The sequence below is a fragment of the Myotis daubentonii genome, chromosome 8 (assembly GCF_963259705.1).
Source record: "Myotis daubentonii chromosome 8, mMyoDau2.1, whole genome shotgun sequence".
Lineage (NCBI taxonomy): Eukaryota > Metazoa > Chordata > Mammalia > Chiroptera > Vespertilionidae > Myotis > Myotis daubentonii.
In genome coordinates, this window is record NC_081847.1 from 80313301 (window position 1) to 80340940 (window position 27640).

The following is a 27640-nucleotide window of genomic DNA, read 5'->3' on the forward strand; positions in this document are numbered from 1 at the left end:
TCAACCGAGTCATTTTAGAAAGAGTTTAAGGAATATTTGTTGAAAAAAAACAGTTGTAATACTCTCAGTTACTCAGAGTACGCACCCAAACAAAACCTTCTCTTTCCTAGGTTCTACTGTGAAACAGAGTGGGAGAAGCTGTATAATGAGGGAAGGAGCTGGATTCTAAGCCAGGCATCCTGAGTTTGCATACCATCATGCACTACCCACAGCTTCTCCATTTCCTGATCTTTAAAGTGGAAGTGCTAATCGTGGCAGGATAGCAGCATTACACACATCCAGGGATGTTGCTCACATTGCATGTGTGTTAGTGGTGCCTGGAGGAGTACAGTGCACCTACCCCATAGGACTGTTGTGAGGATTATATGAGTTGATCCACATGAGGCACTTAGACCAGAGTCTGGCACCTAATAAGCACTCAATGAGTGTAAAGTATTGTCACAATAGATTTAGTAAGAGAATGGTGAAGAGGAGTAGGAAACAGAGAATAGCAAGAAAAGCAAACAAAAACAGTTACTGTTTTGATTAGATATCTCGAGAGAAGAAAAGAAAGCTACTAATTGCATTTCTAATCTGATAAGTGTCAATTAACGATAAGCATAGAAAGGAATATGTGCTCCATCATGAGTGATCCATGTTTCCTTCTTAGAATACAAAAGTGCAAACCACTAGGGAATCAGAGAGCCTCCTGCTATGAAAAATTAAATGACCAAATAGGGAAGCTATTTTTTTAAGCATAAGCGCAGGAAGTGGCCCATCTGGAATGCCACAACTCGGGGAGGTGAGTGTGACCGTGACAGCTAATGGGGAACGATTTATGACCAGAGCCCATCGCCAGCATATTATTCACCAACTGCTGACAGTCCTAACCCTTGACAGTGAAATGAGTGGGGATGATATCAGTCACTCCCTGTCACTCGAGTTGCAAATCTTCTTGTCGGCAAGAGAAACCTAAAAGCAGAAATGGGAAAGGGAGAAGTCGACAGGTTCAGCATGGCTGGGGATGCCCCCACAGGAGGTCAGAAAAGTGAAATAAAGACAGCAACATTAATTGAGCCAGCAGTGAAAGTACGCATCAGTACTGCCCATGAACTATACCAGAGGATCTGAAGGGCAAAACCAGGAGAAAAGCAAGGGCCGGTGTGTCAGAAAAAACTGGTTTCAAATCCCAGCTCTACCACTTAATAAATGGCCTTGAGCTAGCTACTTAATATCTCTAAGCCACCATTTACCCATCCATAAAATAAAGATAATAAAAGCCCCCTCATAGGGCAGAGGTAGAGATTTATTAAGATAATGGATAGGACACGTCTGGCCCAATGTCTGGCAAGTTGAAGACACTCAGTGAACCTTAATCCCCATTCCCAGCTGCCCTATGGGTTCACTGCCAAGGGAGTGTGGGGGGAAGAAGCGATTAAATAAGTATTTACAAAACAATGTGCTGAGTTGGAACAGGACCTCAGGAGGACACAGAGGGCTCTCCCTAGCCCAGCTTAGAGAAGCAAGAAGCAGCAGAGAAAGAGAGGCTCAGGGGAGGATCAAGAGAAGGAGATTGAGAGCCATTGAGTTGTGTTAGCCAGCTGGAAGGACAGAGAACACAAGGCAAGTGACACATGCCAAGGCCTGGGGACAAGGGAAGTCACAGGAGTATCCTGGACCTCAGACTTGCCTCAAATTCTGGAAGTCACAGCTCCAAATCCACCTACCATTCTCTCCTTGACATTCCCTGGCTGATTTTTCTGTTGGCTAATCACTGTTAAGAAATAATACCAGATGTTGAGAAACAATACCACTCTTTCTACCATGGATAATGCAGTTTGCAGTGACATCTAAAAACAAGGATGAGCCTACTGGACTATGCTCAGGGTCAGCAGACAGGAATGACCAGGCCAATGCTGGGCAGGAAAGTCCACATGGTTGCAGCTCACTGTGCTGCCACACCTGAAGGGTCAGCTCCGAACTGCTGCTCTCCTGTCCCTACTCAAACAGCAAAAGGACAAAATAGTAAATGCAGGTGACTCTACAAGTTAACAAGGGAAAGCCAGGTGTCCTTCGTAGTGCCCCGCTTTCGGATGGAGTCTCAGGAAGCGTAGAGAGAACACTGGGAATTAGTGCTCCCTGGAAAGGAAGCTTTCATCCAGGCTTCTTGCTCTCATCCTCAACACATTTCCAACAAGGAAGAGATACTTTTAATTGATAAGAAACTGAGACAGACAACCATTTTTATTTTTCTTACTAGTGATCAAAGTCACTGTGTTACACCAAACTGCCCAAGTGCTGAGGCAGCACCTTCACTTCCAGCCCCATGTGCTAGCCCCCAGGGCAGGGTCTGCCCCTCTGTATCTCATTCAGCCATTCTGCATTTTATTCACCTTCCTAACTCTCTATGTAGTTAATATGCTAAGTGGACATATTCAGGGCCTCTGTCCTAGAAACAGCTCTTCCACCCGTCTCTAACTTCCTTCATGCATCTGCTACAGCCAGAGCAAGAAAAGAGCAAAAGGGGACACATTCTGGGTCCAGAACCACCTTAGCAATGCCTGACTATTTGAGATTCAGAGGAGACCATGGAAGAAGCAAGGACTTCCCTGGTCCACATCATATTCAGCTCTTCTGAGAGCCCTGCACTGGAAATTAGAATAATGTAGCCTAGAGAGCAGCAGATAACATTGCCTCTTCCATTCTTACTGTGGTTACTTGTGTATATCTGTCTCCTACAATAATCCCAGAGGGAGGACAGTTTAGAGAATAAATGAGGCATGAAAGCCTCATTCTGAAATTCCTAATGGTGATAAGGACTGAAATTAGATTTATAAAACACAAGACTAAAGTTAAGAACATAGAAACAAGAAAGCAAATATAAGGTACTTATTTAAAGAAATTATCTAAAACTCAGAAAGGGGAATGATGATAAATAATATCTTTGTGATCAATAATAGGATATGTTGATTTTTTATGAATAATCAGTACATGCATCTTAAAAATGTATAATATCCAGGCATACTTAAAGGTTATGCAGAAAATCAATCAATGGATTAATTAACCAATAATTGTTTGGGGAAAGCACCTATTTTGAGATACTGGGATATTGGAGAACACAGAAGTAGTCAATAAGAATGTTTGGATATTTCCTAAATGCAAGGTGCTATCCTAGATATAAGTAATTCCAAAGAAAAGTCTCTTTCCTGATGTAACAAGGTTACAAAGAAGCTTGTTTAGAAACAAGAGCATTTCCTTTGGAGTCAATAGACCCTCGTTCAAGTCCAAATAGCAATAGTCAATATCTCAAATCCTACTGAACTTTATAGTTTTCTCAACTTAGAAAGGGGATAATGAGACCCACATTATTGGGCTATTATCAGAATTAAAGGAGATAATCTATATAAAGTTTCTAACATGCCTGGCTTACAATAAAAGTTCAAAACCATGAGATATCTCCCCCTTTTTTCCCTGGGTAGATTAAATTTTATCCTTGAGGAAGTTGATGAATAATGCAGTGAAGAACATGGCGAGGGCCAGATAAGCAAAGCAGAGAAGTCAGGGCTGCAGAATTTTGAGAATGCTAGTCAATTTGGAGTGGTGAGGAAGTAATTCTGCAATGTGGTAGAAATTGAACTAGAATTAAATCAGGAGAGAGGGTAGGAAACTCTGGCTCTTTGGTCCCAACCTCCTTGTGAAAAGGGATAGTTGACCCAATTTTAGACTGTTAGAAGAAGCAGAGAATTCAAATTATTTACCACTGCTTCTGAGTTATAGATAATCAAGGATGCAATGCCTGCCGGTGATGCATCCTGGCAGAGAGGGAGGAGGAAGAAGAGGAAAAACAGAAAGCAGGAAGATGAAAGAGGGAAATAAAGGGCAGAAAGAAAAGGAGGAGAACAAGAGGAGGGGAGGAAGAAGAGGAGGAAGATTATTAGTTCACAAACATCACAGCTGTGGTTTGAAAGGAAACATCCAAAATGGGGCCCTTAAATTCAGTAGTTTTGTCATCATTGCCACCAGATCGAGATGCTCTGAGAAACACTTTGCTATGATATATGAGCAGGGTGAGGCTGATTAGCTAAACCTATATAATACAGTGCATGAGAACTCAACTCAACAAAGGTGTACCAGTTAATAATGTGGATTTTGTAATCAGAGAAAACACGATAATTTCAAGAGAAATATCAAAAGTGCTTTATTCAAAGTAATGTCCATCGCTAGCTACACATTTCCCCCATCTTCCAGGTAATTTGTGGATAGTGTCCCAATAGAACTTTCCTTGTTTGTTTGTTTGTTTGTTTTTAATAAATACATATTTATTGTTCAGATTATTACAGTTGTTCCTCTTTTCCCCCATAGCTCCCTTCCACCCAGTTCCAACCCCATCCCATGCCCTTACCCCCACACTGTCCTCGTCCATAGGTGTACGATTTTTGTCCAGTCTCTTCCCTCACCCCCCACACACTCTTCCCCCCAAGAATTGTCAGTCCACTCCCTTTCTATGCCCCCAATTCTATTATATTCACCAGTTTATTCTGTTCATCAGATTTTTTATTCACTTGATTTTTAGATTCACTTGTTGATAGATATATATTTGTTGTCGCTTTGTTGTTCATAATTTTTATCTTTACCTTTTTCTTCTTCTTCCCCTTCTTAAAGAATACCCTTCAGCATTTCGTATAATTCTGGTTTGGTGGTGATGAACTCCTTTAGCTTTTTCTTATCTGTGAAGCTCTTTATTTGACCTTCAATTCTAAATGATAGCTTTGCTGGGTAGAGTAATCTTGGTTGTAGGTTCTTGGTATTCATCACTTTGAATATTTCTTGCCACTCCCTTCTGGCCTGCATAGTTTCTGTTGAGAAATCAGCTGACAGTCATATGGGTACTCCCTTGTAGATAACTAAATGTTTTTCTCTTGCTGCTTTTAAGATTCTCTCTTTGTCTTTTGCCCTTGGCATTTTATTTTATTTTTATTTTTATTTTAAATATATTTTATTGATTTTTTACAGAGAGGAAGGGAGAGAGATAGACAGCCAGAAACATCGATGAGAGAGAAACATCGATCAGCCGTCTCCTGCACATCTCCTACTGGGGATGTGCCCGCAACCCAGGTACATGCCCTTGGCCGGAATCGAACCTGGGACCCTTCAGTCCGCAGGCCGACGCTCTATCCACTGAGCCAAATCGGTTTCGGCTTTATTTTATTTTTTAATATATTTTATTGATATTTTACAGAGAGGAAGGGAGAGAGATAGAGAGTTAGAAACATCGATGAGGATTCAACCACAATCTCTCTGGACCAAAGTTTTGGCCACAGAGTTTCCCAATTTCCTTCCATACAAACTAGATTTTCTAATATTTTTCTGTAAAATGAGTATGTGTGTGTGTGTGTGTGTGTGTGTGTGTGTATTGCCACACAACTCAAAGGCCAGGTGAAAACTTAACATCTCACACTATTACAACTCATGGACAAATTTTAAATCAAAACACTAGCAGGATTCCCTGAACAATAATTCCCTTTGTGATAAATAAAAGACAAATATCAAAGCTTTCTTATTAATTAATAATTTACCTCTTCCATTAAATCTTCTTTGAGAACACTAGCCAACATGGATCTTTATTTCCTAAACTTCTATTACAAGTGCACAAATTCATGCACTAGTTTAGTCCCTTGGCCTGGCCTGTGGGATCGGGCCAAAACCAGCTCCCTGACATCCCCTGAGGGGTCCCAGATTGCGAGAGGGTGCAAGCCAGGCCAAGGGACCCCACCAGAGCACAATTGGGGCTGGGGAGGGAAGTGGAATGTTGGCCAGCTGGGGAGGGACTGTGGGAGGGCTCCAGGGTGTGTCAAGCCCATCTTACTCAGTCCCAATCACCTGACCCCAGCAGCAAGCTAACCTACCGGTGGGAGTTCCATGGTGGTCAGTGCATGTCATAGCAAGCAGTTGAGCAGCCTTAGCATATCATTAGCATATTATGCTTTGATTGGTTGAATGGCCAACTGGTAGACCAGACACTTAGCATATTAGGCTTTTATTATATAGGATTCTTGTGGAATTACTTGGCTAATTAGTGTCCTGTAATTTTTCTAGATGTTTACAAAGATATATTTTGATTCCTCAACAAGCATGGAAGCTCTTGAAGAAGGAGTGTATACTATGCCTCATTTAAGCCTCACAAAATTATTTGTGTAATTTTAACAGAGTCTGTTATACTGGTCTATTACACAACATCAATAATAAAACTTTTGAAAATCAATCAGTCATATAGATGACCCAATGCCACTTGTTGCTAAACTTCTGAATGATAATGAAGAAGTACCTACCTTACCTTCAGAGTGGCCAGCATGCACCAGCTTCTCAGAGCTACTGAGAAGTGAGCAGAATTCTGAAGGCCAAGGCCAGAGGAGCCTGGGGAAGGCAGGGGTAGAGGGTGACAGAGTGCAGCATGCTCACAACCCAAGAACAGGACCTAAGAGTCTGGGATGGGGCAAGACAAAGTGCGTCAGGAGAGAAAACAAGAACCTATCATGAAAGACCTAAAAGTAAGATAGATTAAAATAATTAGTTTTCTATAATTTAGAAAGGTAAAGACTAAAACATGAGATAAAATGCAAATATTCCCTGAAACCATACTTTGAAATTATATGCAATATAAATTTATAAACAAAATATTGTTTGTTTGTTAATCCTCACCTGAAGATATTTATCCCACTGATATTTAGAGAGAGCAGAATGGAGGGAGGAAATGAGAGAGAAAGAGAGAGAGAGAGAGAGAGAGAGAGAGAGAGAGAGAGAGAGATCCTTGTGAGAGAGATACATTGGTTGGTTGTCTCTAGCATGCACCCCAAACAGCATTGGGGATCTAATCTGCAACCTAGGTACATACCCTTGACCAGGAATCAAACCCAGTATATTTCAGTGTGGGGGCCAAAACTTTAATCACTGAGCAATACCAGCTGGCCAGGGCAACAAAATATTGTTTGATGTGGGCTTTAAAAAAATTTTAAAAATGCCAATGGAATCTCTGACAGATTTTTACCCAATTTTGATTGAGTACTAGGGAGAAACTAAGCAGCACCATTTTAAGTTGCACCAATTTAGTTGATAGACATTTTTTCTTATCTTGAAATAATATTGCCTCCTTAGTCCTATTGTTCCCAGTTCTGTCTCCAGGGAAAATGAAATATAAATTCACAAAGTAATAATTACCATGAACCTTGGGTAAAGAGGGTTCTCTTCATCCCTCCATCAAAAATCAAGGAGGTACTTCTAGGTGAAATAGCATGCTAGCATTTTAACCCCATCATTTGGCTTTACTACACAAAGCTTTTGACATACTAAGAATTTTTGTTCCAAGAAATAAGTAAATACTTCTAAAAAATCAACAAAGTTAAACTGAAAAGGGCTAACACTGCACACAGCAAAATTAATAGAAAAATTGACTGAAAAATCCCATCATGTTAATAAGTTCCAAAACTGCAAAAATTGACCCAGGAAAATTAGACTTAGTAGAAATAATCATTGCAAAGTCAAACTGACAGTGGCTGAAACTGCATTGTGTAAAAATGTCTTATCAACTAAAAATTGACAGATGAATCTAATTTTCTTGCTCAAATTTTGATCTGAAGAATCTGATCCAGGAAAATTGGTCCTGGTAAGAATGACTGCCATAGAAGAAAATTCAGACTGGCAGAAGCATTATTGCAAGAATTTTTATAGATGATTGATGAAGCAAATCATTATTATAAATTTTATGCATGAAGAATTATTATGAAGAAAATAATTTTAATTAAATAAAATAGAATTAGAAAAAATAGTAAGTGGCTTAATTGCACTATATAGAAAATTGAACAAGACATTAAATTGGCCTGAATTCATTCTCAAAAGTTGCTCTCGATGAAAATTCATCGATTAGAATCCATCATTGTTGGTATAATTCTGATTTATTAACACAAAGTTCAAATATCATCACTGTCTAAATGTTGGGGTGAAAATAGCACTGGGTTATCCACATTGTTCTCCAAAAAAACAAACACTGAAAATTCATATCTCTATAAATAGGCTTCTAGCAAAGTTTACACCAATAGTGAAAAATGCAACATCCATATAAAGGGAATATTAGGGTCTTTGAAGTCAAATTCTTGTTCAGAAATAGAAGGTTATATTAAAGGGGTGTTAATATTGTTCTAGGGTGGCCTCTATAATGTTCTTATATTTGAGTACCACAAATTCAATAAACGATTACTTATTGTGCATTTACTTTGCGGCAGACCCCTTATTAAATGCAGAGACTGAGCCATGTAGACCTGACCCTGTCCCTGGAGTTTATTCAGCAGTCTGTTCCACAGAGAAACTAAAAGAGATACCCCTAGGATCATCAGAACTCAGAGCTGTTCTTAACCAAGTTACACTGCATGAGCTCCCTCCCATCGATCCTTTTTGTAAGAATAAAAACATGTTGACATCAAGAATGTTGACAAATGAGATTGATATTTGACAGACATCACTTGGGTCAAACAAGATTTACTTAATATAATGGATGATGGTGTATCTCAATTTGACTGGGCTAAGGGATGCCCATATGGTTAGTCAAATGTTATTTCTAGCTGTGCCTGTGAGGGTGTTTCCAGAAGAGATTGGCATTTAAATGGGTAGACTGAGGATTGCCTTCACCAGTGTGTGTGGGTATCATCCAATACTTTGAGGGCCTGAATTGAACAAAGTAAAATTTGCTCTCTGCTTGAGAGGGGCCATTAATCTTTTTCTGTTCTTGGATACCTGTACTCCTGGCTCTTGGGTATTAGACCAGGACTTACACTATTGTCTCCTTGGTTCTCAGGTTCTTAGGTTTAGACTGGACTTCTATACTCCCAGCTTTCCTGGGCCACCAGCATAGAGATGGCAGTTCATAGTACTTCCATAATCATGTGAGTCAATCCCTCATAAAAGCTATCTATCTACCTACCTATTTACCTACCTTATCCATCTATCTATGTATGACACTAAGGAAGTAACCATACTCAGGACCCAGATCAACAACAGATAGATGAAACTATAAAGTCCCAGAGACCATGTCATCTGGGTCAGATACTCTCAGCAATCATGGGCCATGCCTACACACCATGACTGCAGTGTGTAATGCAAGACAATAAAGACACAAACAGTTTTCATGTATCTCCTTCACCCTCCCATGATAGTATAGTCTGGTCCAAGTACATTTTGAACTCAATACCATAGGACCAGAATTAGGGTAAGCTGCACAAGGTATCTTTATCATGCTAACAGACAGCTACAGGGCATAGCCTCAGAAGCAGTCAGTGACACAAAATTAAAGAATTTATTCATATCTCTGATTCGTATAGAGTGTCTTGAAGAAGACTTCCAATTAACACTCATTCATTCTCTCCTTCTTACATGATAGTTGAATTATCAGCTGAGCAATTGGCTAGCTAGCTAGGAACACCTTTTCCCAACCACATGACTAAGTTCTGACCAATGGAATTGATGTTGACAACTTTGGGTTGTGCCCTTAAGAAAAAGGTAGAGCCCCCCTTCTATAGAAGCAAATACACACACACACACACACACACAGCTATCTTGAAATACATGGGTAAAGGAGGCATCTTGTCAGAAGAGGGGACAACAAAAAATTCTTCCCAATAACATTCTCCACCACATGGACTCTTCCCAACCATTCTAGGCATCTTGTAGGTTTGTGGGCATTCAGAACTTCTAGACCAGCTTGGGATTTTATGTAAGAGAGATATTGACTTCTATATTCTTTGAATCAATGTTCTTTGGGGCCCTTATTAGAACTAAATTTCTATCAAACACAATTGAGCCATAGGTATTTTTTAATAGCAATGGCTATACCTTAAGAAGTCCTTTGGGTAAGTAAGAATATAGTACAAGGTGTACATACTTGTTCTATCTTGTCCAAATGCCATCTGACAGATGATACCAAATACAGCTTTAGAATTTAATGAACTTCATTGTTCATGCAATTTGCTTGAAATGGGCTGTATTAGTTAATCCAAGCTTCTGAATTATTTCGTGCTGTGTAGGGATTAAAAATCTTCAGAAAAATAATGCATTTTAATCCATAGATTTACTAGATATAATTTAATCTTTAGCAAATGAGATAATACTTCACAGTCTTGTTATCATAGGGCCATGCTTTTAAATACCAATAAGTCTTATAATTAGTAGGGTTATATTTAGTTTGATTCTACTCTTAAACAATGGAAGAATGATGAGGAACGGTATGCATTTATTAAAATTGCTAGTTCATCATGTACTTAGAGAGCACCTGCTGGGTCCCAGGTCGGCTTTTACCTCTTAACTGTTATACAAACTTGTGCATCCTGTTCAGTTTTTTAAACTTTTAATTTTTCTTCGAAAAAGTGTGTGTGGGGGGGTGTGGGTAGAGGATTCTGGCCTATGGCCATGCTGGCTTTGAAAGGCTATTATTCTAAGAATGGGTCTGAGGCCACCGAACAATGGTTCCTGTCACTGCATTGACTCACTCTTCCTTTGTGGGCATTCATTTTGAAGCCAGGTGTCTGCAGTTGGAGCTATTTCCCCAGTAGTAGCATCCTAACTGCTCCTCCACAGCTTCTTTCTCAAGCGGAATTGACAATAGTAGTGCTGCCTCAGGGCTGAGCCTTGCCCATGCTGAGGCTATAAATGTGGCATCTGAGCCCGTAGTCCCAGTAGTCCCAACTGGACATTACCTCCTTGTAATGTGTGCTCTTGGAATAGAGAAACTTTTCAATTCCAAATTCCCTCCCTCTGTTAGAGAAATTGCTTGCCAGTAATTCTGCTGACCTCCAAACAAGCTCTTCCCAGGGTGCCCTGCCTCTTCCCCGCATTCCAACAGGCCGGAGGTCGTTCTCTGCTCGGCCAAGGCTGTGTTCATCTGGCCGCAGTGAGAAGACTGGGCAGGTTAATTAGATCCTTCAGGTGAGGTGAGGATCCCGCTGCTCAAGATGAAGCAGATTTGTGGGGGAGGTAGCCAGACTCCTCTGTTAGGTTTATGAGTAAGTTCGGAACTAATGGCGCACACATTGATGTCCTGGTTCCAGCCAGGTCAGAACTCTGCCTCTGAGAGGAGCCCTTTGGAGAGGCAGTGTAACAGTCAGTCACAGGATGCAACTGTGCAGCCTCAAGATCAACCTCCCTGGAATAATAGTTTACAGAGCTATGCTTCGTGAATTAACTCTTTAAAATAATGTATGGTTTGGGACAATATTATCTTTGGAATTCCAGTCCACCAATTATAGCTAGGACTTTTTAGATTAGCTACTTAATTTCTGATTCTGCATCTGAAAATAGAGAGAATAACTACCTCACCTGGTTACCATATAAAGATTAAAGGAGTATGTAAAAAGCTTAAAACAGTGTGTTCAGTAAGGGTTATATGTTGTTATTTTTATTAATGTGAGATAACAATTTCCAAATGCATGCATATGAGAGGCAGTATATGAAATAGTGGGCTTTGGAGTAAGACAGAAATGACCTGGAGTCTTGTCTCTAGTACTTTCTAGAGACATGAGTTAGGTCACATTACTTAACCCTTCTGAACCTTGGCTGTTGTACTGAAAATGAGGATATGAATAGCCACCTTAGAAAGTTGTTGAAAGTACATGTGAAACCTCAGGCACGCAGCATGTACTAAGAGGATCATAGCTGTGGTTACCACTCACCCTTCTGCCTCCCCCCAGGAGAAGCAGTATGAGCTTCACTGGGAAATGAGGTGGAATCGCCTTTCCCAGGATGCAAACACAACAACATTCTTCAGAAGATGCTTCTCAAAATGACATCACATTCAACTAAATAGAGTTCTTGTTTCCCTGATTAGAAACAATTTTCAAGATCTTAGAAGTAAATAGAGTTCGCTCTTACCAGAGATTCTTTGTGATTCTCTCAAGGGCCTGTTGATGTCAAGAGGAAAACTGAAAGGATAACTCAGAACAGTCAGATAGACTACAGGATGGAAATGAGGACATTCTGCTTTTAGCACAAACCAGGTAAAAGATAACCCAAACCTGGAGCATATGGTTGAAAAGCAGAGGTATCATTGTAATGCTAGTATCTTTCTTACTTGGACACCATGTCCTCTTCCAGGTAGCTTCTGATAAATAACTGCATGTTCTAAATAAGAATGCCAACATCCCTAACCTTTCTAGACATCAGCAAAAGCACTTCCCATTCTAACCACTAAATTTAATTTCTGAGTGGAAAACGAAAGTAGGCATTAAATGGCATGAACTCAGCTGTTCAAGGTATGAAGCCTTTAGACACGTAAAATGAGAGAAAATATGGACCAGTACTTATAAGTTTGAGGTCTTTACTGATTACATACTTTCCCACTTACATATAATTTACATGCATTAAAGACAAAATATAAAAGCAAAGCCATAAGTAACACTGAAAGACTACATAAAAGAATATTGGGCTAGGAGAGATTTTCCTATGTAAATCTAAATCCAGAAAGCATCAGAAGAACATTATAACATATGTCTGTGATATGACTACATCATATAACTTATAAACTTCTATAAGACAAAGATACACAAACTAAGTTAGAAGAAAAGAAAAGAAGGGAGAAAGAATAAAAAAATCAGAAAAGGAGAAAGGCCAAACAGTTTCGTCCAGAAAATGAAAAGTCTAATTAAATTCATAAATTATAAAATATAGATCAAATTTAGGAGACAAGGAGGACATGACTGAACCTTATAGAGAATTAGAATCCTAACACCACTATTTATGAGCTATATATATCTGAAAAGTCATTCAATCTTTTCTAAGCTACACATTTCCTGACTATAAAATAAACATAATACTTTATGATTCTGAGGGTTGCTAAAGGTATAAAATAAAATGCAGTATTTAAAACCTCAAACATAATGGCTGAAATATACCATGTTTTCAATGAAGGGAAAAGTTCTCTCCACCTTTCTGCTTGAAAGAATAGGAAAAAGGGCATTCAATTGAACAAAATGGTAGAAGAGGTAATGCAGGTGACAGGGACCAAGTACAGATCGAGCTAAGTAAAACGTAAGTCTGAGTTAAGGTGTAGTCAGAGGCTTATAAAGGGAAATCAGACCTTACTATATGCAAATAGGTACATATTATTGTAATTAATCCTTTGTTGCCATGTAGCTCAGACGTGTTCAACCATGGCACCCAGTTGTGTTATGCATGGTACAATTGTTCATGCTACAGGGTGCTGAGCACATGCTTTCTTGATTAAGGGGGAAAAATCAAATTTCTTTTCCCCTCATTTACAGATCAGTACTTATGGCATTCCTTGGTTTCTGACCATCTAGCAAGAGTACAGCAAATTTCAAATCCAGTTCTTCTGAAAGAGGCCTAGTCCAAGGGGAGAAGAATGCACTTGAAAACCCATTAGAAACATGTGCCATGTCCTTTAAAGTCTCAGTTCCCCACCCCCTGTTCTGCCCTGAGTGTGAGACCTTATTCCAAAAGGTTGAATAAAACGGGAAGGTAGAGTAATGATTTAAAAAAATCAGATACAGTCTTGCCCCGATAGCCCACCCATAATACTTTCAAATCAGCTGATCACTTACAGCAGAGGTTATTTAGAACGAAGTGGAGCTCCAGAGTCCATTTATTTGAATGTATTTCCATTTCAATCACCCTGCCTCAGAAGTCGCCTCTCCTTCCCGTCAAGTAAGGTGAACAGATGTGATTTTAAGGACTTACTTTACGAACTTCTGCTCTGAAAAAAAAAAAAAACAGAGCTGTATGGATAGGGGATTTTTTAAAATCCCATTTGGGGCATAAGATTCAAAAGTTAGTTCATTTCTGATCCTACCCTTGTGAGGGCATATTTGCATGGCCTTTCAATGTCCTTAGTCATAGGTTCTTAGCTGAGTGAGTTTTCCTCCACTCTGTGCATGAACAGGTTAAACCTGTCTGTCCATGTAAGGCAGCAGAGACCAAGAAGACAGTTCCAAGTTTTTCATTTCATTTGGCATAATCATTGGTATACCAAGGAATTCCTCTAACACAAGTGGAGCAATTAAAGTTATTTTTCCAGAAAATAGGAAAGGATGGATGAATCTGAAGAGAAACAACTACATAGTTTCTTGTAAAACAGGTATGCTTGTGACGAACAGCCTTCTCTTTCAAATAATTAGCTGAGAGCAGGGCTGGTGTCTGCCCAGGACTAACTGTGGATAGAGACATTGCACAGTATGAGCATTCAGCCATGAATTCATTATTTCTTTGGTGTTATAAAATCATCAATAGCAACACTGAAAAGCAAGCTACAAGAAAAAAGAACTCACCATATATTTTAACCTTTCTATGTTTAAGAAAGAACAAAAACATTATCAACCATTGCGATATTTTTGAGCACTTATCATCCTATTATGCATTAATGTCACCCAAGACACTGAGAGAAGGCAAGACTCCTACTTTCTCAATGGAAAGATAAAATTTACACATACACAAAAAAAGCTCAAAAAAATGAGCCTAGTCTAAATAAATGATAAATAAATGGAGTGCATGTATGAGGGTAAGAGATGTATATGGGAATTCTCTATACCTTCCATGTAATATTGTTATAAACCTAAAACTGCTCTAAAAATAGTATATTAAGTAAGTATATATGATATATAATAGATAGATACATAATAGATAGATGATGGATAGATAGATAGATAGATAGATAGATAGATAGATAGATAGATAGTTAGAAGATAGAAAAATAGGGAAGTAGAAGTTCATTTAGAATAGAAATAGGCAGAGAGTCACAGAAGGCTTCCTGGAAGAGGTGCACCTTGATTTGGAACTTGAGTGGAGGTCCAATTGGTATACAATTAATAAAAGCAGAGAACTACAATGATCAAAGGGCAGGACCCCAAAATGTTTGAACTTCACAGAAACTATCCTCCTTCTATCAAAGGGAGCATATTGGAAAGTACTTGGAAATAAGTCTGAAAAGTGAATAAACTAGAAGATAAAATTCTTGTTTTAAAATGGTAACATTGTAGAAGTGGGATTACTGGGTCAAGAGATCAACTAAAGGACTTGTATGCATGCATATTAGCATAACCAATGAACACAGACACTGGGGCAGTAGGGGCTTGCCCTTGGGGGTGGGAGTGAGGGGTCAATTGGAAAAGAAAGAGACATGTAATACTTTTAACAATAAAAAAATACTCTGAGCCCAAAAAATAAAAAATAAAATAAAATAGTAACATCAGCCACCTTACTAATTCATGCTATAATGTGCCTACTCAATAGGGTCAAAATTCAGGACTAATTAACAATGAGGTTGAGGTTCTCATAGCCTAGGCTTGTGACTTCAGAAAATTCAGTGGGACCTTGAGCAAGTCACCTTTCACAGGAGGTGCTCCGGCCAGACTGAAATGCACCTAGCACAATAAAGTTAGAGATAATCAACAACCCAACTTATGTTCAGCAGGACTAAAGAAATGAGGTCATATTTCAGGGCAGGGATGCGGGGGTGGGGGGAATTTTCTGCAGAAATTTTTCTTGAAGGAAGGAGTTCAAGGAGAGAGGTGCCAGGAGGTTATTTTTTTCTGAAGCAAACAGAAAAAAATAACCTCGTGTGATGGTAATTTGAAGGGTAGGAGGGAGACTTGTGCATTTAATTATGATAACACCAGTTTGTCAGGAAAGCTAAACTCAACGAGAGTCCTTAATCATGAACACTGTCATCCCAGAACAGGGCCTTCTTGCAACTGCCTGTTTGACAGATTCCGGATGACAGAGAGCCTGCAGACAGGAACCTGTCAATCCCTTCGCACAGAACACCAGAGAGCTCCTGAATATGGTGCGTGTGCGTGTGTGTGTGTGTGTGTGTGTGTGTGTGTGTGTGTGTTCATTTCCCTTTTGTTTCTTGCCCTTAGTCCTTGAAAATTCTTTCCCATTGTTCTCTAAAACAAATTGCCAATGCCTAGTTTGCCCAATTGCACATTTTCCTCCCCAAAGGTGCTGTCTTCACAGTCTGCTTTGTGGTGGGAGTGGGGGGAGAGTGGATGTTTTTGAAAAACATTTTCAAGCCATGGTCTCTTTCCAGAACACCCCTCCACCCCTGCCTTTATCTAACCTCAGAATAGAAGCTTCTAAACCAGTGCAGAGGTGGAGAGGTAGCTAGAGGCCACCCGCCTGGCCCAGATACCGGCAGCCAGGACCTGTGCCGATAAGGAGGTCAGGCTTTAATTGGTCTCTGGTTGACTCCTGCCATGTCTTCCCTCTTCCCCAGCTAAGCAACATAGCAGGGCGTTCACCAGCTACGCACGGCCATTTACCTCCACAGGCTTGCAGTCCCTTCTCTGAACCAACAGCCTTTTCTTGTTCCCACATCACTCCTCCGGGCATGGTCTTTAAAAATAACTTAATGAATTCGCATTTAAGTGGGGGAATATTTATACTAATAACCAAGCTAAGCTATTGAGATGGGGTGAACATGTTCAGGAGAGAACCTTGGGCAAATATGGAAAGAACCCAAGTCCCCAAAGAGGTGAAGTATAGCTCCATGTCACCCAAGAGGGTATTAGAATGATGATGAGATGAGATGAGATGAGATGAGATGAGATGAGATGAGATGAGATGAGATGAGATGAGATGAGATGAGATGAGATGAGATGAGGTGAGATGAGATGGAGAGAAAGTAAGTCTATGCCCTACTGCAAGGGAAGAGCTCCTAACCACGAGTCCGTATGTCTGCAGGAGAGTTTCTGTGGAGAAGGGCAGGGGCAACAGCAGCAGGACCATCAAAGATAAACCCAACACAGTGCAACAAGTAAACCAGAAGCAACAGTCTACACAAGGGCTCAGTTTGGTCAGCATGTGGTGATGGCAGATTTCCCCTTCTGGAACTCTGTCATTCTCAGACATTAATCAGGGGGAAAACCTGCTATTTATTTTCTGTACATTTGATGAAGAACCCTGAAACTTGTAAGGGGTTCAATATGGCTTGTTGCCATCTTCACACATGTATTTTTCACATAAGTACATTTCTGTGGAAAAAAAAGTCCTGATTTTTCACGGAATCACAGGTCTTTTCTGGGTTTTGCTTTATTGGAACTTGTATGCCATTTGATAGTCATGTCTTGTATTGCACCATCATTTGCATGACATATTTTACACTTTTATATTGTTAGTGATTTGTATTGCTTACCTCCCTAGCTAGCTAATAAGTTTTTTGAGGATACAAGACACTCAATTCTTAAAAAATTTTAGCATTGCATTTTCTACATGGTAGCCAATCATAAATATGCCCCTAAATCAAAATCATCAAATGCTAAATTAAAATGAGCACAAATCATTGTCCATGCACCATGTGTCATCCTCAAAACAATGCATTAAGTATCATTGACCCCATATTACTTATAGAGGAGACTGAGGCTTAGAGAAATTAAACTGATAAGAACAGATACTACACTTGATCTTAGCCAAAAGGCCGAGAAGCGATGAGGCTTAGAGAAATTAAACACACACACACACACACACACACACACACACACACACACACACACACGTAAATTCTCCCAGTTAGTAAGTGACAGAGCCAGAATTCAAACTCACGTAATGCCATTGTTCTAGCTCCAATCGTCAGAGAGAGAATCCAAATAGTATTATTTTAAAGCACACAACAGCAGCCACATTACAGATGAGGAACCAACACACAGAGACATCAAAGGACAAGGCCAGGCAGCTTGTAAGGAGCAGAGCTGGGACTTTTTCAACCCAGGTCTCATCTGGGTGCCCCTGCTCTTCACCATTAGGATAAAGAAACTAAAAATTCAAGAAGAAAATCTAGGTCCTCAGGCATCTGGCCCCATGCCATCTCATCACAGCATAATTTTCTTATTCAGTAATTGTTTAGAACCTGGCCAGTGTGACTCGGTGGTTGAAGATTGACTTATGAACCAGGAGGTCATGGGTTTCATCCCGGTCAGGGAACATGCCCGGGTTGTGGGCTCTCTCCCTACTAAGGGGCGTGTAGGAGGCAGCTGATCAATGATTCTCTCTCAGCATTGATGTTTCTACCTCTCTCGCCTTCTCCTTTCTTCCCTGAAATCAATATAAATATTTAAAATAATTGTTTAGAAGTTCTTTTTATTTAAGTTTCATTCAATGTCTATCTCTGAGTCCATGCAAGTTTCACCCAACCTTGTCAAGGCAATTCAACACTGCTTCTGTACCGTATTTTTAATTCCGACATAGTAGCACTAAAAGTGACTTTTGGTGAAGAAAGAAGTAATGCTAAGGCCAGGGTGCTCCTTTTAGGAACTGGTGGTGAGCCAGAGTGACGCTGCTCCTGAAGTCTTGGGCAGGTATTTGCAGGTTCCAGTTACACACGAAACCCATGGTTAAAAACCCACAAAGCCTACTTTTCAATGTTCCTTACCGCTGGGTGATCTATATCATTAGTTACTATTGAAACTTTACAGAAAAAAAATTAAAAATAATATGCTATGGAAAGGATATCCATGGAGCAATCAAGCCACAAACTCTTTCTGGCTCTCTTGTGCCCATCAGAGTCTTCGAACAATTATAAACATCTGGGAAGTTCTTGATCAATGAAATCTGAACTGAACTGAATATTTCTGGACTCTTTTCCTGACTCTGTCACTATGCAACAAGCCATGTATGAGACTCAGTGGAGGTGACAGGACTGGGCTATGGGAGGACATGCTCTTCTTCAAGTTACTCAAGGTCACAACTCTATTGAGTACTAGTATTGGCTCCAGCCTGAATAAATAATATATTGTACACAACACTTTAATGACAGTTTTCCTTTGACATGAGATAGATGCAGAGATTAATTAGATTCAGATTCACTTAACAGTGTCACTAAACCTATAGTTGCTTTTTGTGAAATTATGATTTTTTTTTAAATCAGAGAATACAACTATTACACAGAGAATTTGGGAAATTTTATGTCATTTTTAAGGGATTATCACGGAAAAATTGTTTGGAAATATTGAATCAGAGAACTTTTATAGTCCCTGTATGTTCTAAGCTTTTGTGTTTCTTTGACTTGAAGTAGGGGAAGGTGGCTAGACAATGTTTTTCAAATGGTGTGTGCTTCACTCTTAGATATTGCCTTTTGGTGGTGTCAGTTTCCATAATTTCCCTTTAAAAAATCAGGAATTTTCATATTTCCATATCTAGTTCTAATGAATAATATTTTCTAACATTTTCTGAATTAAAAAGATAATTATTCTCTCTAACTGAACTACCTTGCCTTCTTCCAGGATAGCTAGGTCTTTGCAATGTGCTTTTCAAAGGGAGAGGTCGATTTCCCAGTCCCACTCTCATTATATCCTCCTACACATTATTTGCTCTAGTCACACAAGCCAGGGTTGTTTTCCCCGCCCGCCCAAACCCTCACACTTGCCACACACCTTCACACTCATGCTGCTCCATTAGCTGGGGGGCAGGGATGCCCTTGCATCAATCCTCAAACCAATCGAACTGCCCTGGAGCCTTTTCCCTTTGCACCATCACTGTCAGCCATTGCTTCCTATCACACAGTGGCTGTGTGCCTAACCCAGGGCATCTCAGGCTGCCTGATGTTATAGCTTACTAGAGGCCCGGTGCACAACATTCGTGTGGGGGCGGGGGAGTGGGGGAAAACAGGGGGCAGGGGGGCCTCAGCTTGGCCTGTGCCCTCTCACAGTCCAGGATCCCTCAGGGGATGTCCACCTGCCGGCAGTCAGACATCCTTTTTGCAGTCCATAGCTCTCACAGTCCTGGACCCCTTGCTCCTTACCACTTGCCTTCAGCTCCCACCTCCACTGCTGCTCTCTCCAGCCATGAGCCAGACTTCTGGCTGAGCAATGCTCCCCCTGTGGGAGCTCACTGACCACCAGGGGGCAGCTCCTGCATTGAGCATCTGCCCCCTGGTGGTCAGTGCGTGTCATAGTGACCAGTCATTCTGCCATTGGGTCAATTTGCATATTAGAGTTTTATTATATAGTATTGATTGTACATCTGTGCACTCTTGGGGCCTAGAAATGACTTGAGTTAATTATGACTGCTCCTCATTCATCTTCTTTCATCTAAACAACCTAGCTGAGGTAATATCTAAATGTTCATTAAATGCCCTGAATGAATGAAATGATAGATGAAGTAACCATAGAAGGTAAATATCTTTGATTATAAAAAACTACACTTGAATTCCAACGTTTAAACTGGTTTCCAACTTGTTCCAGACATGTTTAAAATGAGCTTAAATTTTAAGAAAAGTCCTCCCACTCCTAATTACCTGATATTCTTTATACTTTATCAAAAGGCAATGGAAAGGAAATAAATTCTTTCTACAGGGTTTTCTGGCCCTGCTTCTATACTCTACAGAAAGAATTAATAAACCAACATTATTCCTGAAACTGGGTATATATAAATTGATGGTTCTAGTACCCAAACCAAGATGTAGAGGTAGGATAAGACTCTGACAATATAAATTTTTGTTAGAGGGAGAAACTACATTAACTCTATCACCACATATAACAAACGTAAAAATTTAAAAAAAATAGAAAAGGGAAAATTACTTTTCCTCTGTGGGAATGAGCATTGACAAGGAAGAGAAAAAAATGCATTTGTTCTTTTAAGTTATTTCTAAACCAAGAGGAAGAAATTAAGAATCAAGATATTTGCTAATACAAAAGATATGACTTTGTTCTCACTGCAAAATTGCTTCATCTCTAAACTGCAGAGGGATAGTATACCATTTAGCACAGGAACCAAGACACAAAGCTGACAACTGCTAACATGGACAGATTACTTCATCCTGGCCAGGTACTGTGCTAAGCTCTTTACCTGCTTATAATATTTTATCCCTACAATAGCCCTCTGAACTTTGAATTGAGTACAGGACTGTTATTATCTCCACTTTTCAGATGAGGCTTAATAAGATTAAGTTACCCAAGACGACAGGGTTAGTAAGCTGTGAGACCAGGATTCAGACCCAGGTAGTCTTATTTCAAAGTCCTAACCATTTCCCATCCCTAGTTGGTGGGAGGTGAAGAAATCTGAAATGCAACCTCAATTCTATATTGGAGCCAAATTTTGTGCATGAGGCAGAATTTCAATAAACCTGGACTGAGGATAAGAGTTTCTAATTTAAGAGACTAAAAACATCAACAAAGATGTGGAAGTGAGAAAATAAGATACCTACAGGGGAGAGAATGAGCCAGAGAAAAAGGAGCACAATATCTATGAGTGGGCAGGGCTGGTAAACTGACCTACCCAGTGTTTTTATACAGCTGGTGATTAAAGAATGTGCTTGGTTTTTTTAAGTTCCTAAAAGAATACTATTTCATGATTCTTGAAAAGTATATGAAATGCATAAACTCTTATAGAATTTCATTGTCCATGAATAAAGTTCTATTGAACACAGCCAGGCTCATTCATTGTGTACTGTCTATGGCTATTTTGAGAGAACTGTGTAGTTACAACATAGACTGTGGGGTCTGCAGAGACATGCTCACTATCTTGTCTTTTATTAAATATATATTTTTAAAGTTTACTGAGTCCTGATCTAGAGAACTAACAGAGGGACATTTACTAGTAGAAGGGTAGGTAAGTGACAGGAAGACTTTAAAAACAGGCTTGATCATAACCTGAAAGGTACTGGATCCAGAATGCTGAAAGATTTTCGGACATAAAATTACATAACCAGGACCCGAAGACTTTAAGAGTGCAAAGAAAAGACATTCTCCGGTGACTTATGTAATGATTATTTACTAAGTTCACAAAGGGGAGCAAGACAGCAGGGCAAGGCCTGAACCTGGGTCCTAGGACTTCCAAGCTTCAAGGAAAGCAATTCATCTATGGCAGGACTCGCCATGGCCTCAGGGGAGCCACCAGCCCAGGACCTGTGGCATTCACTTCCTCAAGAAAGACCATCTGTTGGATAGGCTCATCACAATCTAATGTGGAGCATGTCTCATTCCCAAAAGGACAGTGGCTAACCTCCTATATTCCAGCCTGTCCACAGATGCCCTTGGCTGAGACCTTTCCAGGGTCCAGACAAGGGGCAGGAAATCAGATTCTGTTCTCAGCAATCAGAGCAGAAACTCCAGCAACTGCACCAGAACCACCGGGGGCACTTTCCTTTGAAGAGAGATGTGAACTCAATAGCCCCTTAGCACTTTAAGAATTCCCCCCTGGGTGAGAGTTAAAAGACTGCTCCGGACCTGGGCTACCTCAAGCACCACACCTACCCTGACTTCAGTGGAGCCTGCCCCTCAGCAGCTGTGCTCTGGCCACCCTGCTCTAGGCTTCACAGCTACAGCAAGTATCTTATTGGCCCTTAGTACCCAAAGGAAGACAAGCTCCAGGTCTGAATTCTAATTGTGTGTCCTAAAAGCCTAGTCCACTTTACTGCTTTAACCACTCTTTCTGTAGCATTCTGTAGCTTTTACTGCAATTATTTTGTTCTTTTCCAAAAGAAGGAACACAGGAAGGAAGAAGGAAGGAGGGAGGGAGAGTGGGTGGGAGGGAAGAAGCTGAGAGAGAGATGCCCTTGAGAGTATGTGTCTCCATTAGTGATGACAAGGCAGTAGGCAGTCAGTCATTTATCCTCCTTTGAAGATCTTTATTTGTGTCATACTTGCTTGGAATAAAATAGCAAAAGATTATCTTTATACTAGCTTAGCAAGTCCCTATAGTTTTCAAATCTGAGTTCTTAAAAAGGTCTTTGTCCTTCTCTCTTCTGAAGCATTTGAACTATTTAAACAGAACAGCAGAAAAATAGTTTTGCAGGAAACTTTATCAAAGGAGAGAAAGGTAAAGTGCACCTGCAGAAATAAGCCAGGAGAGAACCCGCTTCTAATCCTCGCGCTGTCACTCACTAGCTGTGAGATCTTAAGGAAGCCAAAACTCTTTGGAGCCTCATATTGGTCGGATATGAAATATGAATAATAATACTTCTGTGGCATGCATCCCAGCTGGCTTTGGTGATCAAATGGAAAAAGATAACACATTCAAGCTTCAGAAATGTCAAATATAGGATCCATGTGAATAAAGAATGTAAATATTAGTGTACAGAATAAACATTGCTGGGCTGCAGAAGAATGATGCCAGGACAGATGGATAAGGGGTTGTTTTGGGAACAATTAGGAATTTCATCAGGATCTTGGAGAAAGAGAAAAAATTCTAGGCTGGAAGACTAGTGTGGCAAAAAGCATGGAAGCCAGAAAGTGTGAAGTGTGTTTCAGGGGCCGTGAGAAACAGCAGGACTGGAACAGACTAAATGTGCCAGCAGAGTCAAGGGTGATGAATGTGGAAAAGGTAAGGTGAAGCCACCCTGCCGGAAGCCTCGAATGCCAGGGTCAGAAGTTTGGAATGTATTCCCAGAGACAAGGAGCAGTATTCTTAGACTAATGACTTGCCCAGATCATGGAGGATGGATCAGAGATAGAATGGGGGGCACACAGAACTGTTAGAAGCTGCTGCTTTCACCTACCCAGGGTTGAGATAAGGGGCTACACTAAGCTATGGCTGTGCTGGCCACCCTAAAAGATGAAGATGTAAAGGGAGGATGAAGAACCTCTTTTGAGATGATGGCATAGGAAATAGTGAAGTCATAAGAGGAGGCCATCCTGGGAGAAGACATTGACTCACTTTCAGCCTCAGTTTTGGAGGTGATGGTATCAGGGGCTTGACAGGATGCTAATACATCACACAGAAAAAGACTTTGAGAAAGAAATGAGCACGAAGGGGCTTGGAACTACAGAGAAAGACAGGCGGGAACCATTTCCCCAGCTTTTTCAATTGAGCAAGGTTCTCTGAAACAGGCATGAGGGAGGCTTAGAGCGATCCAGCCAGAAGGGAGACAGCTCCACGGGAGCCTGAATAATGGAGAAAGAAAGAGAACTTTCCAATTAAGGCCCCTGACAGTCTAAACCTGACCTTCTCCAGAGGTCTCCCACACAGAGGAAAACTGCAGTTTAAGCCAAATGTCTCTGGACTAGGCAAATTGGGAGCCAAACACCGAAGAAGGCTGATTTATATTTAAATACATTACTTTTATTGCTTTCCTGGAAATTTGACACCCACCCTCATTTTAATCCAGACAAAGCAGCATAATTTTTTTCCAAAAATGATTGACACTCAAAAGGTAATACACTTTAAATTCCTCCAATTAAAGCAAATTTAATTTTAAGTTTAATTAAAGGAAACTTTAATTAGAAAGAAGATTAAATTTTAATTAAATTTCTCTAAAATCTTCACACTGGCCTTTACAGCTAATATTTGTCAGAAACCAAATCCCTTCTTAATATTCTTAAATTCTATTCTAGCATTTTCCTTCATATTAAAGTAGCGACTCACCAGCTGTACCTGCCACAGGGAAAATGATTCCCATCTTAAAATACTGGAAATGCAACTGAGGAACCCAAGTCCCCCTGGGCAGAGAAGGGAAAACAACAGGTTCTATTATTGATGAGTTTTTATTTTCAATCTCTTCCCAGGCCTTTCTGAGGCGATTAGGTACAGTGGGCCTGCTGGGAGCCAGTTGTGCTATATCCACAGCATCAACAAATATTTATAGAACACCTACTGTGTGCATGGCTCTGCACTAAGTTCCCTGTCTAGCAGGGAAATGTTGTTAAAATATTATCTCAACCAGAGACAAAGCCTGGACCAGCTTTGCCACCTGGATTCTTGGGCGCGTCTCCACTCCCACAATCAGGAAGAGAGGCACAGTGTCCTGATGACAGGGTGGCCCAGGGGTCTCTCCATCTGCCCCTCCCTGCTGGATGCCTGACAGAGCTCCCTAGTGGGAAGGGTCCTGAGTTTAGGGATGTAAGTCTGAGATTCTGGACCTAAATTGCCATGAGATAGCTATATTATCTTTAGGGACGACCTACACTCTCCATGTCTCACATTTCTCATCTGTAAAATAGGGCAATAAAACCTATGGTGCCTACCTCCCAAGGAAGTCACTGGGATCAAATGAAATAATGCAGCTAGAAAAGGTTTCTGAAAACTGCAGAGTGCTACATATTTTGATACATAACCACCTCTGATAGCCACATTGTGCGTCCTCATTCCGGTCCTCCCAGAACCCTGCTCTCTATCAACTCCTTCCCAAAACCAGTGCCGCACTAAGCCCCCAACAGGGGACAGTCGCTTTACATAGGAACGCCAGCCTTGAGTGTTTCATATTTACAGATAACATTTACAAACACTGATAGAGAGCAGAGTCCTGCCTCTGCCTGCAGACACATGTACCAGCCATAAGAGTGAAGTTAAAGAGGATAAAGAATTTCATTAAGAGAAAGTTACCTTGAGTTTGCTTAACAAAAGAAAATTCTTCTTCAGGATAGTAGATTGAGTTTCCAATCACCATGAAAAGGGCTGTACTGAGCTCTGTACCTGCCACTCTAGGTCAGTCCCTCCGCCTCCCCCGCCCCATTTTCTTGAGTAGCTACTATGAGCAAAGACCTGTGCTGCATGCTAGAGAAAGATGCACTCTAACTTTATTTATCTGTCTCCCTAACACCTGGAATCTCCCTCACCCCAGAGCATCTTTTAGCCCTGTACCTAAAATACCTCTCCTAAATCTTCTACTCACCGGGTCCTCAAAATTTCCACCAACCCAATTTGTCCAAGAATCCTGTCCGACTCCTGACACACTCCGTCTGAATTCCTATGTGTCTAGGAATCGGATCACAAACTGGGGAGCATGCAGTGAAGCCTCTGAGGCGGGGCCTGGCTCCCTGCTATGCAGACCCTGGTCTGGGTCCTGTCACTTCACCTGCCTGCAGCTTCTCCAAGGAGCACCTTTCGTTTCATGCTCCTTCTGTAGCCCTTGCAGTGTCCGGGCCACTGCTGCAGACACAGGAGGTCATCAAGAAATACTTACTCATTAGCTGCATTTTAAAACAGAGCAGAAGCCCTATTGTCATTTGTGAAGTGCAGGGTGCACCAGAAATGTAATGATTCTCACAAAGCAGCAGAGACAACGATTAGAGGAGACAAGAGACAAGCAAAAGGGAGGGATGGTCAGAAATGAAAACAGGAGATGAAAGAGAGGGGATTAAATCAGTGGCTTTGGCACAGGGTACAGGTGAGAATGTGGAGGGTGGCTTCTCCTAAGGGTGGATGCGAGGTTGAGAGGCCCCCAAAGTGAGAGGAAGAAGTCAAGGACAGCCTGGCCTGTGTGGGTCAGTGGTTGAGCGTCAACCTATGAACCAGGAGTTCATGTGCTTGGGTTGCAGGTTCAGTCCCCAGTAGGGGTGTGCAGGAGGCAGCTGATCAATAATTCTCTCTCATCATTGATGTTTCTATCTCTCTCTCCCTCTCCATTCCTCTCTGAAATCAATAAAAATATATTAAGTCAAGGACAGAGGACTCAGATAAGATTGTTTCCATGGCCAGCTCTGGGCCTGCGGTGACCCATTAGTCAACTGTAAAATGGGTACAGTGTGATTTTTCTGTTCCTGCTTTGAGGCCTAATTATTTGTTTGTAAGGGGCTTTGAACTCTCCAGATGAAAGACAGCACAAGCAGTTCAAAGGGTGGCTCTAGACCAGGGGTGGGCAAACTTTTTGACTCGAGGGCCACAATGGGTTCTTAAACTGGACCGGAGGGCCAGAACAAAAGCATGGATGGAGTGTTTGTGTGAACTAATATAAATTCAAAGTAAACATCATTACATAAAAGGGTACGGTCTTTTTTTTTTTTAGTTTTATTCATTTCAAATGGGCCGGATCCGGCCCGCGGGCCGTAGTTTGCCCACAGCTGCTCTAGACCGTTATTAGCTGTAGTTAGATTCAAAATGAGAGGAAAGACATGGCCATTTCCACGCACCTGTCAGCTCAGCCTTTTTTATCATCTGTAGGATTTTTGTGGCTAAATTAAAATTGCTCTTTATTACTTTTTTTACTGGCAATTAAAAAAAGATCAAAATGGGACTTGTAATAAGGAGGCTAAATGCTAATTTTGCTCTCTATAGAAAGACAAAACATACATTTCAGGAATTCTTTACTCTTTATACTTCCAGTCTGCAGGAATTTTAGAATTTTAGAGGATATGTGACTATTCAAAAATGGGCTAAGAGAACTGAAGAAAAAAGATAAAACTTACTAACTTAAATGTTGACTTTTCCTTTGCCAAACAATGGAACACTTTTTTTTTTCTTGCTGAATCTCTGAATAGAACCTGGTTTTTGTTATTAAAATGCTGCCAATAAATCCTGATATTCATTCTCTCTCTCTCTCTCTCTCTCTCTCTCTCTCTCTCTCTCTCTCTCTCTCTCCCCCCCTCCTCTCCTCTATCCTCTCCTCTCCTCCCCTGTTCCTCTCTCCCCCCCTCTCTTTCTCCCTCTCCCTCTCCCTCTCCCTCTCCCTTTCCCTCTCCCTATCTCTCCCTCCCTCCTCTTCCCACCACACTATCTCCCTTAAATAGCACATTCTTTTGGGGGTGAGTTTCTCAAGGATCCACTGGAGTTTGATAACTTTCTTTTCCTGTCCTGACTGCAAAATTCTTTGGGGTCCCTTTTCCAACAAGGGCTGTTGCCTAATGGGCATGTCTGCTTCATGCCAAGCTTCCCATTTGTCTTTGGCTCTCTTTTCTTTCTTGCCTTTTCTGTGACCTTTTTGCTTCCAGAAATACAATCACTGAGAACCAGCTTGTTTCAA

The 27640-nt window shown here is 40.8% G+C and overlaps 1 pseudogene; it reads right to left on the reverse strand.

The window, feature by feature from the left end:
* Positions 1–17255: 17255 nt before the first annotated feature.
* Positions 17256–17458, reverse strand: LOC132240413 (U2 spliceosomal RNA; annotated as a pseudogene).
* Between the last annotated feature and the right edge of the window lie 10182 nt (positions 17459–27640).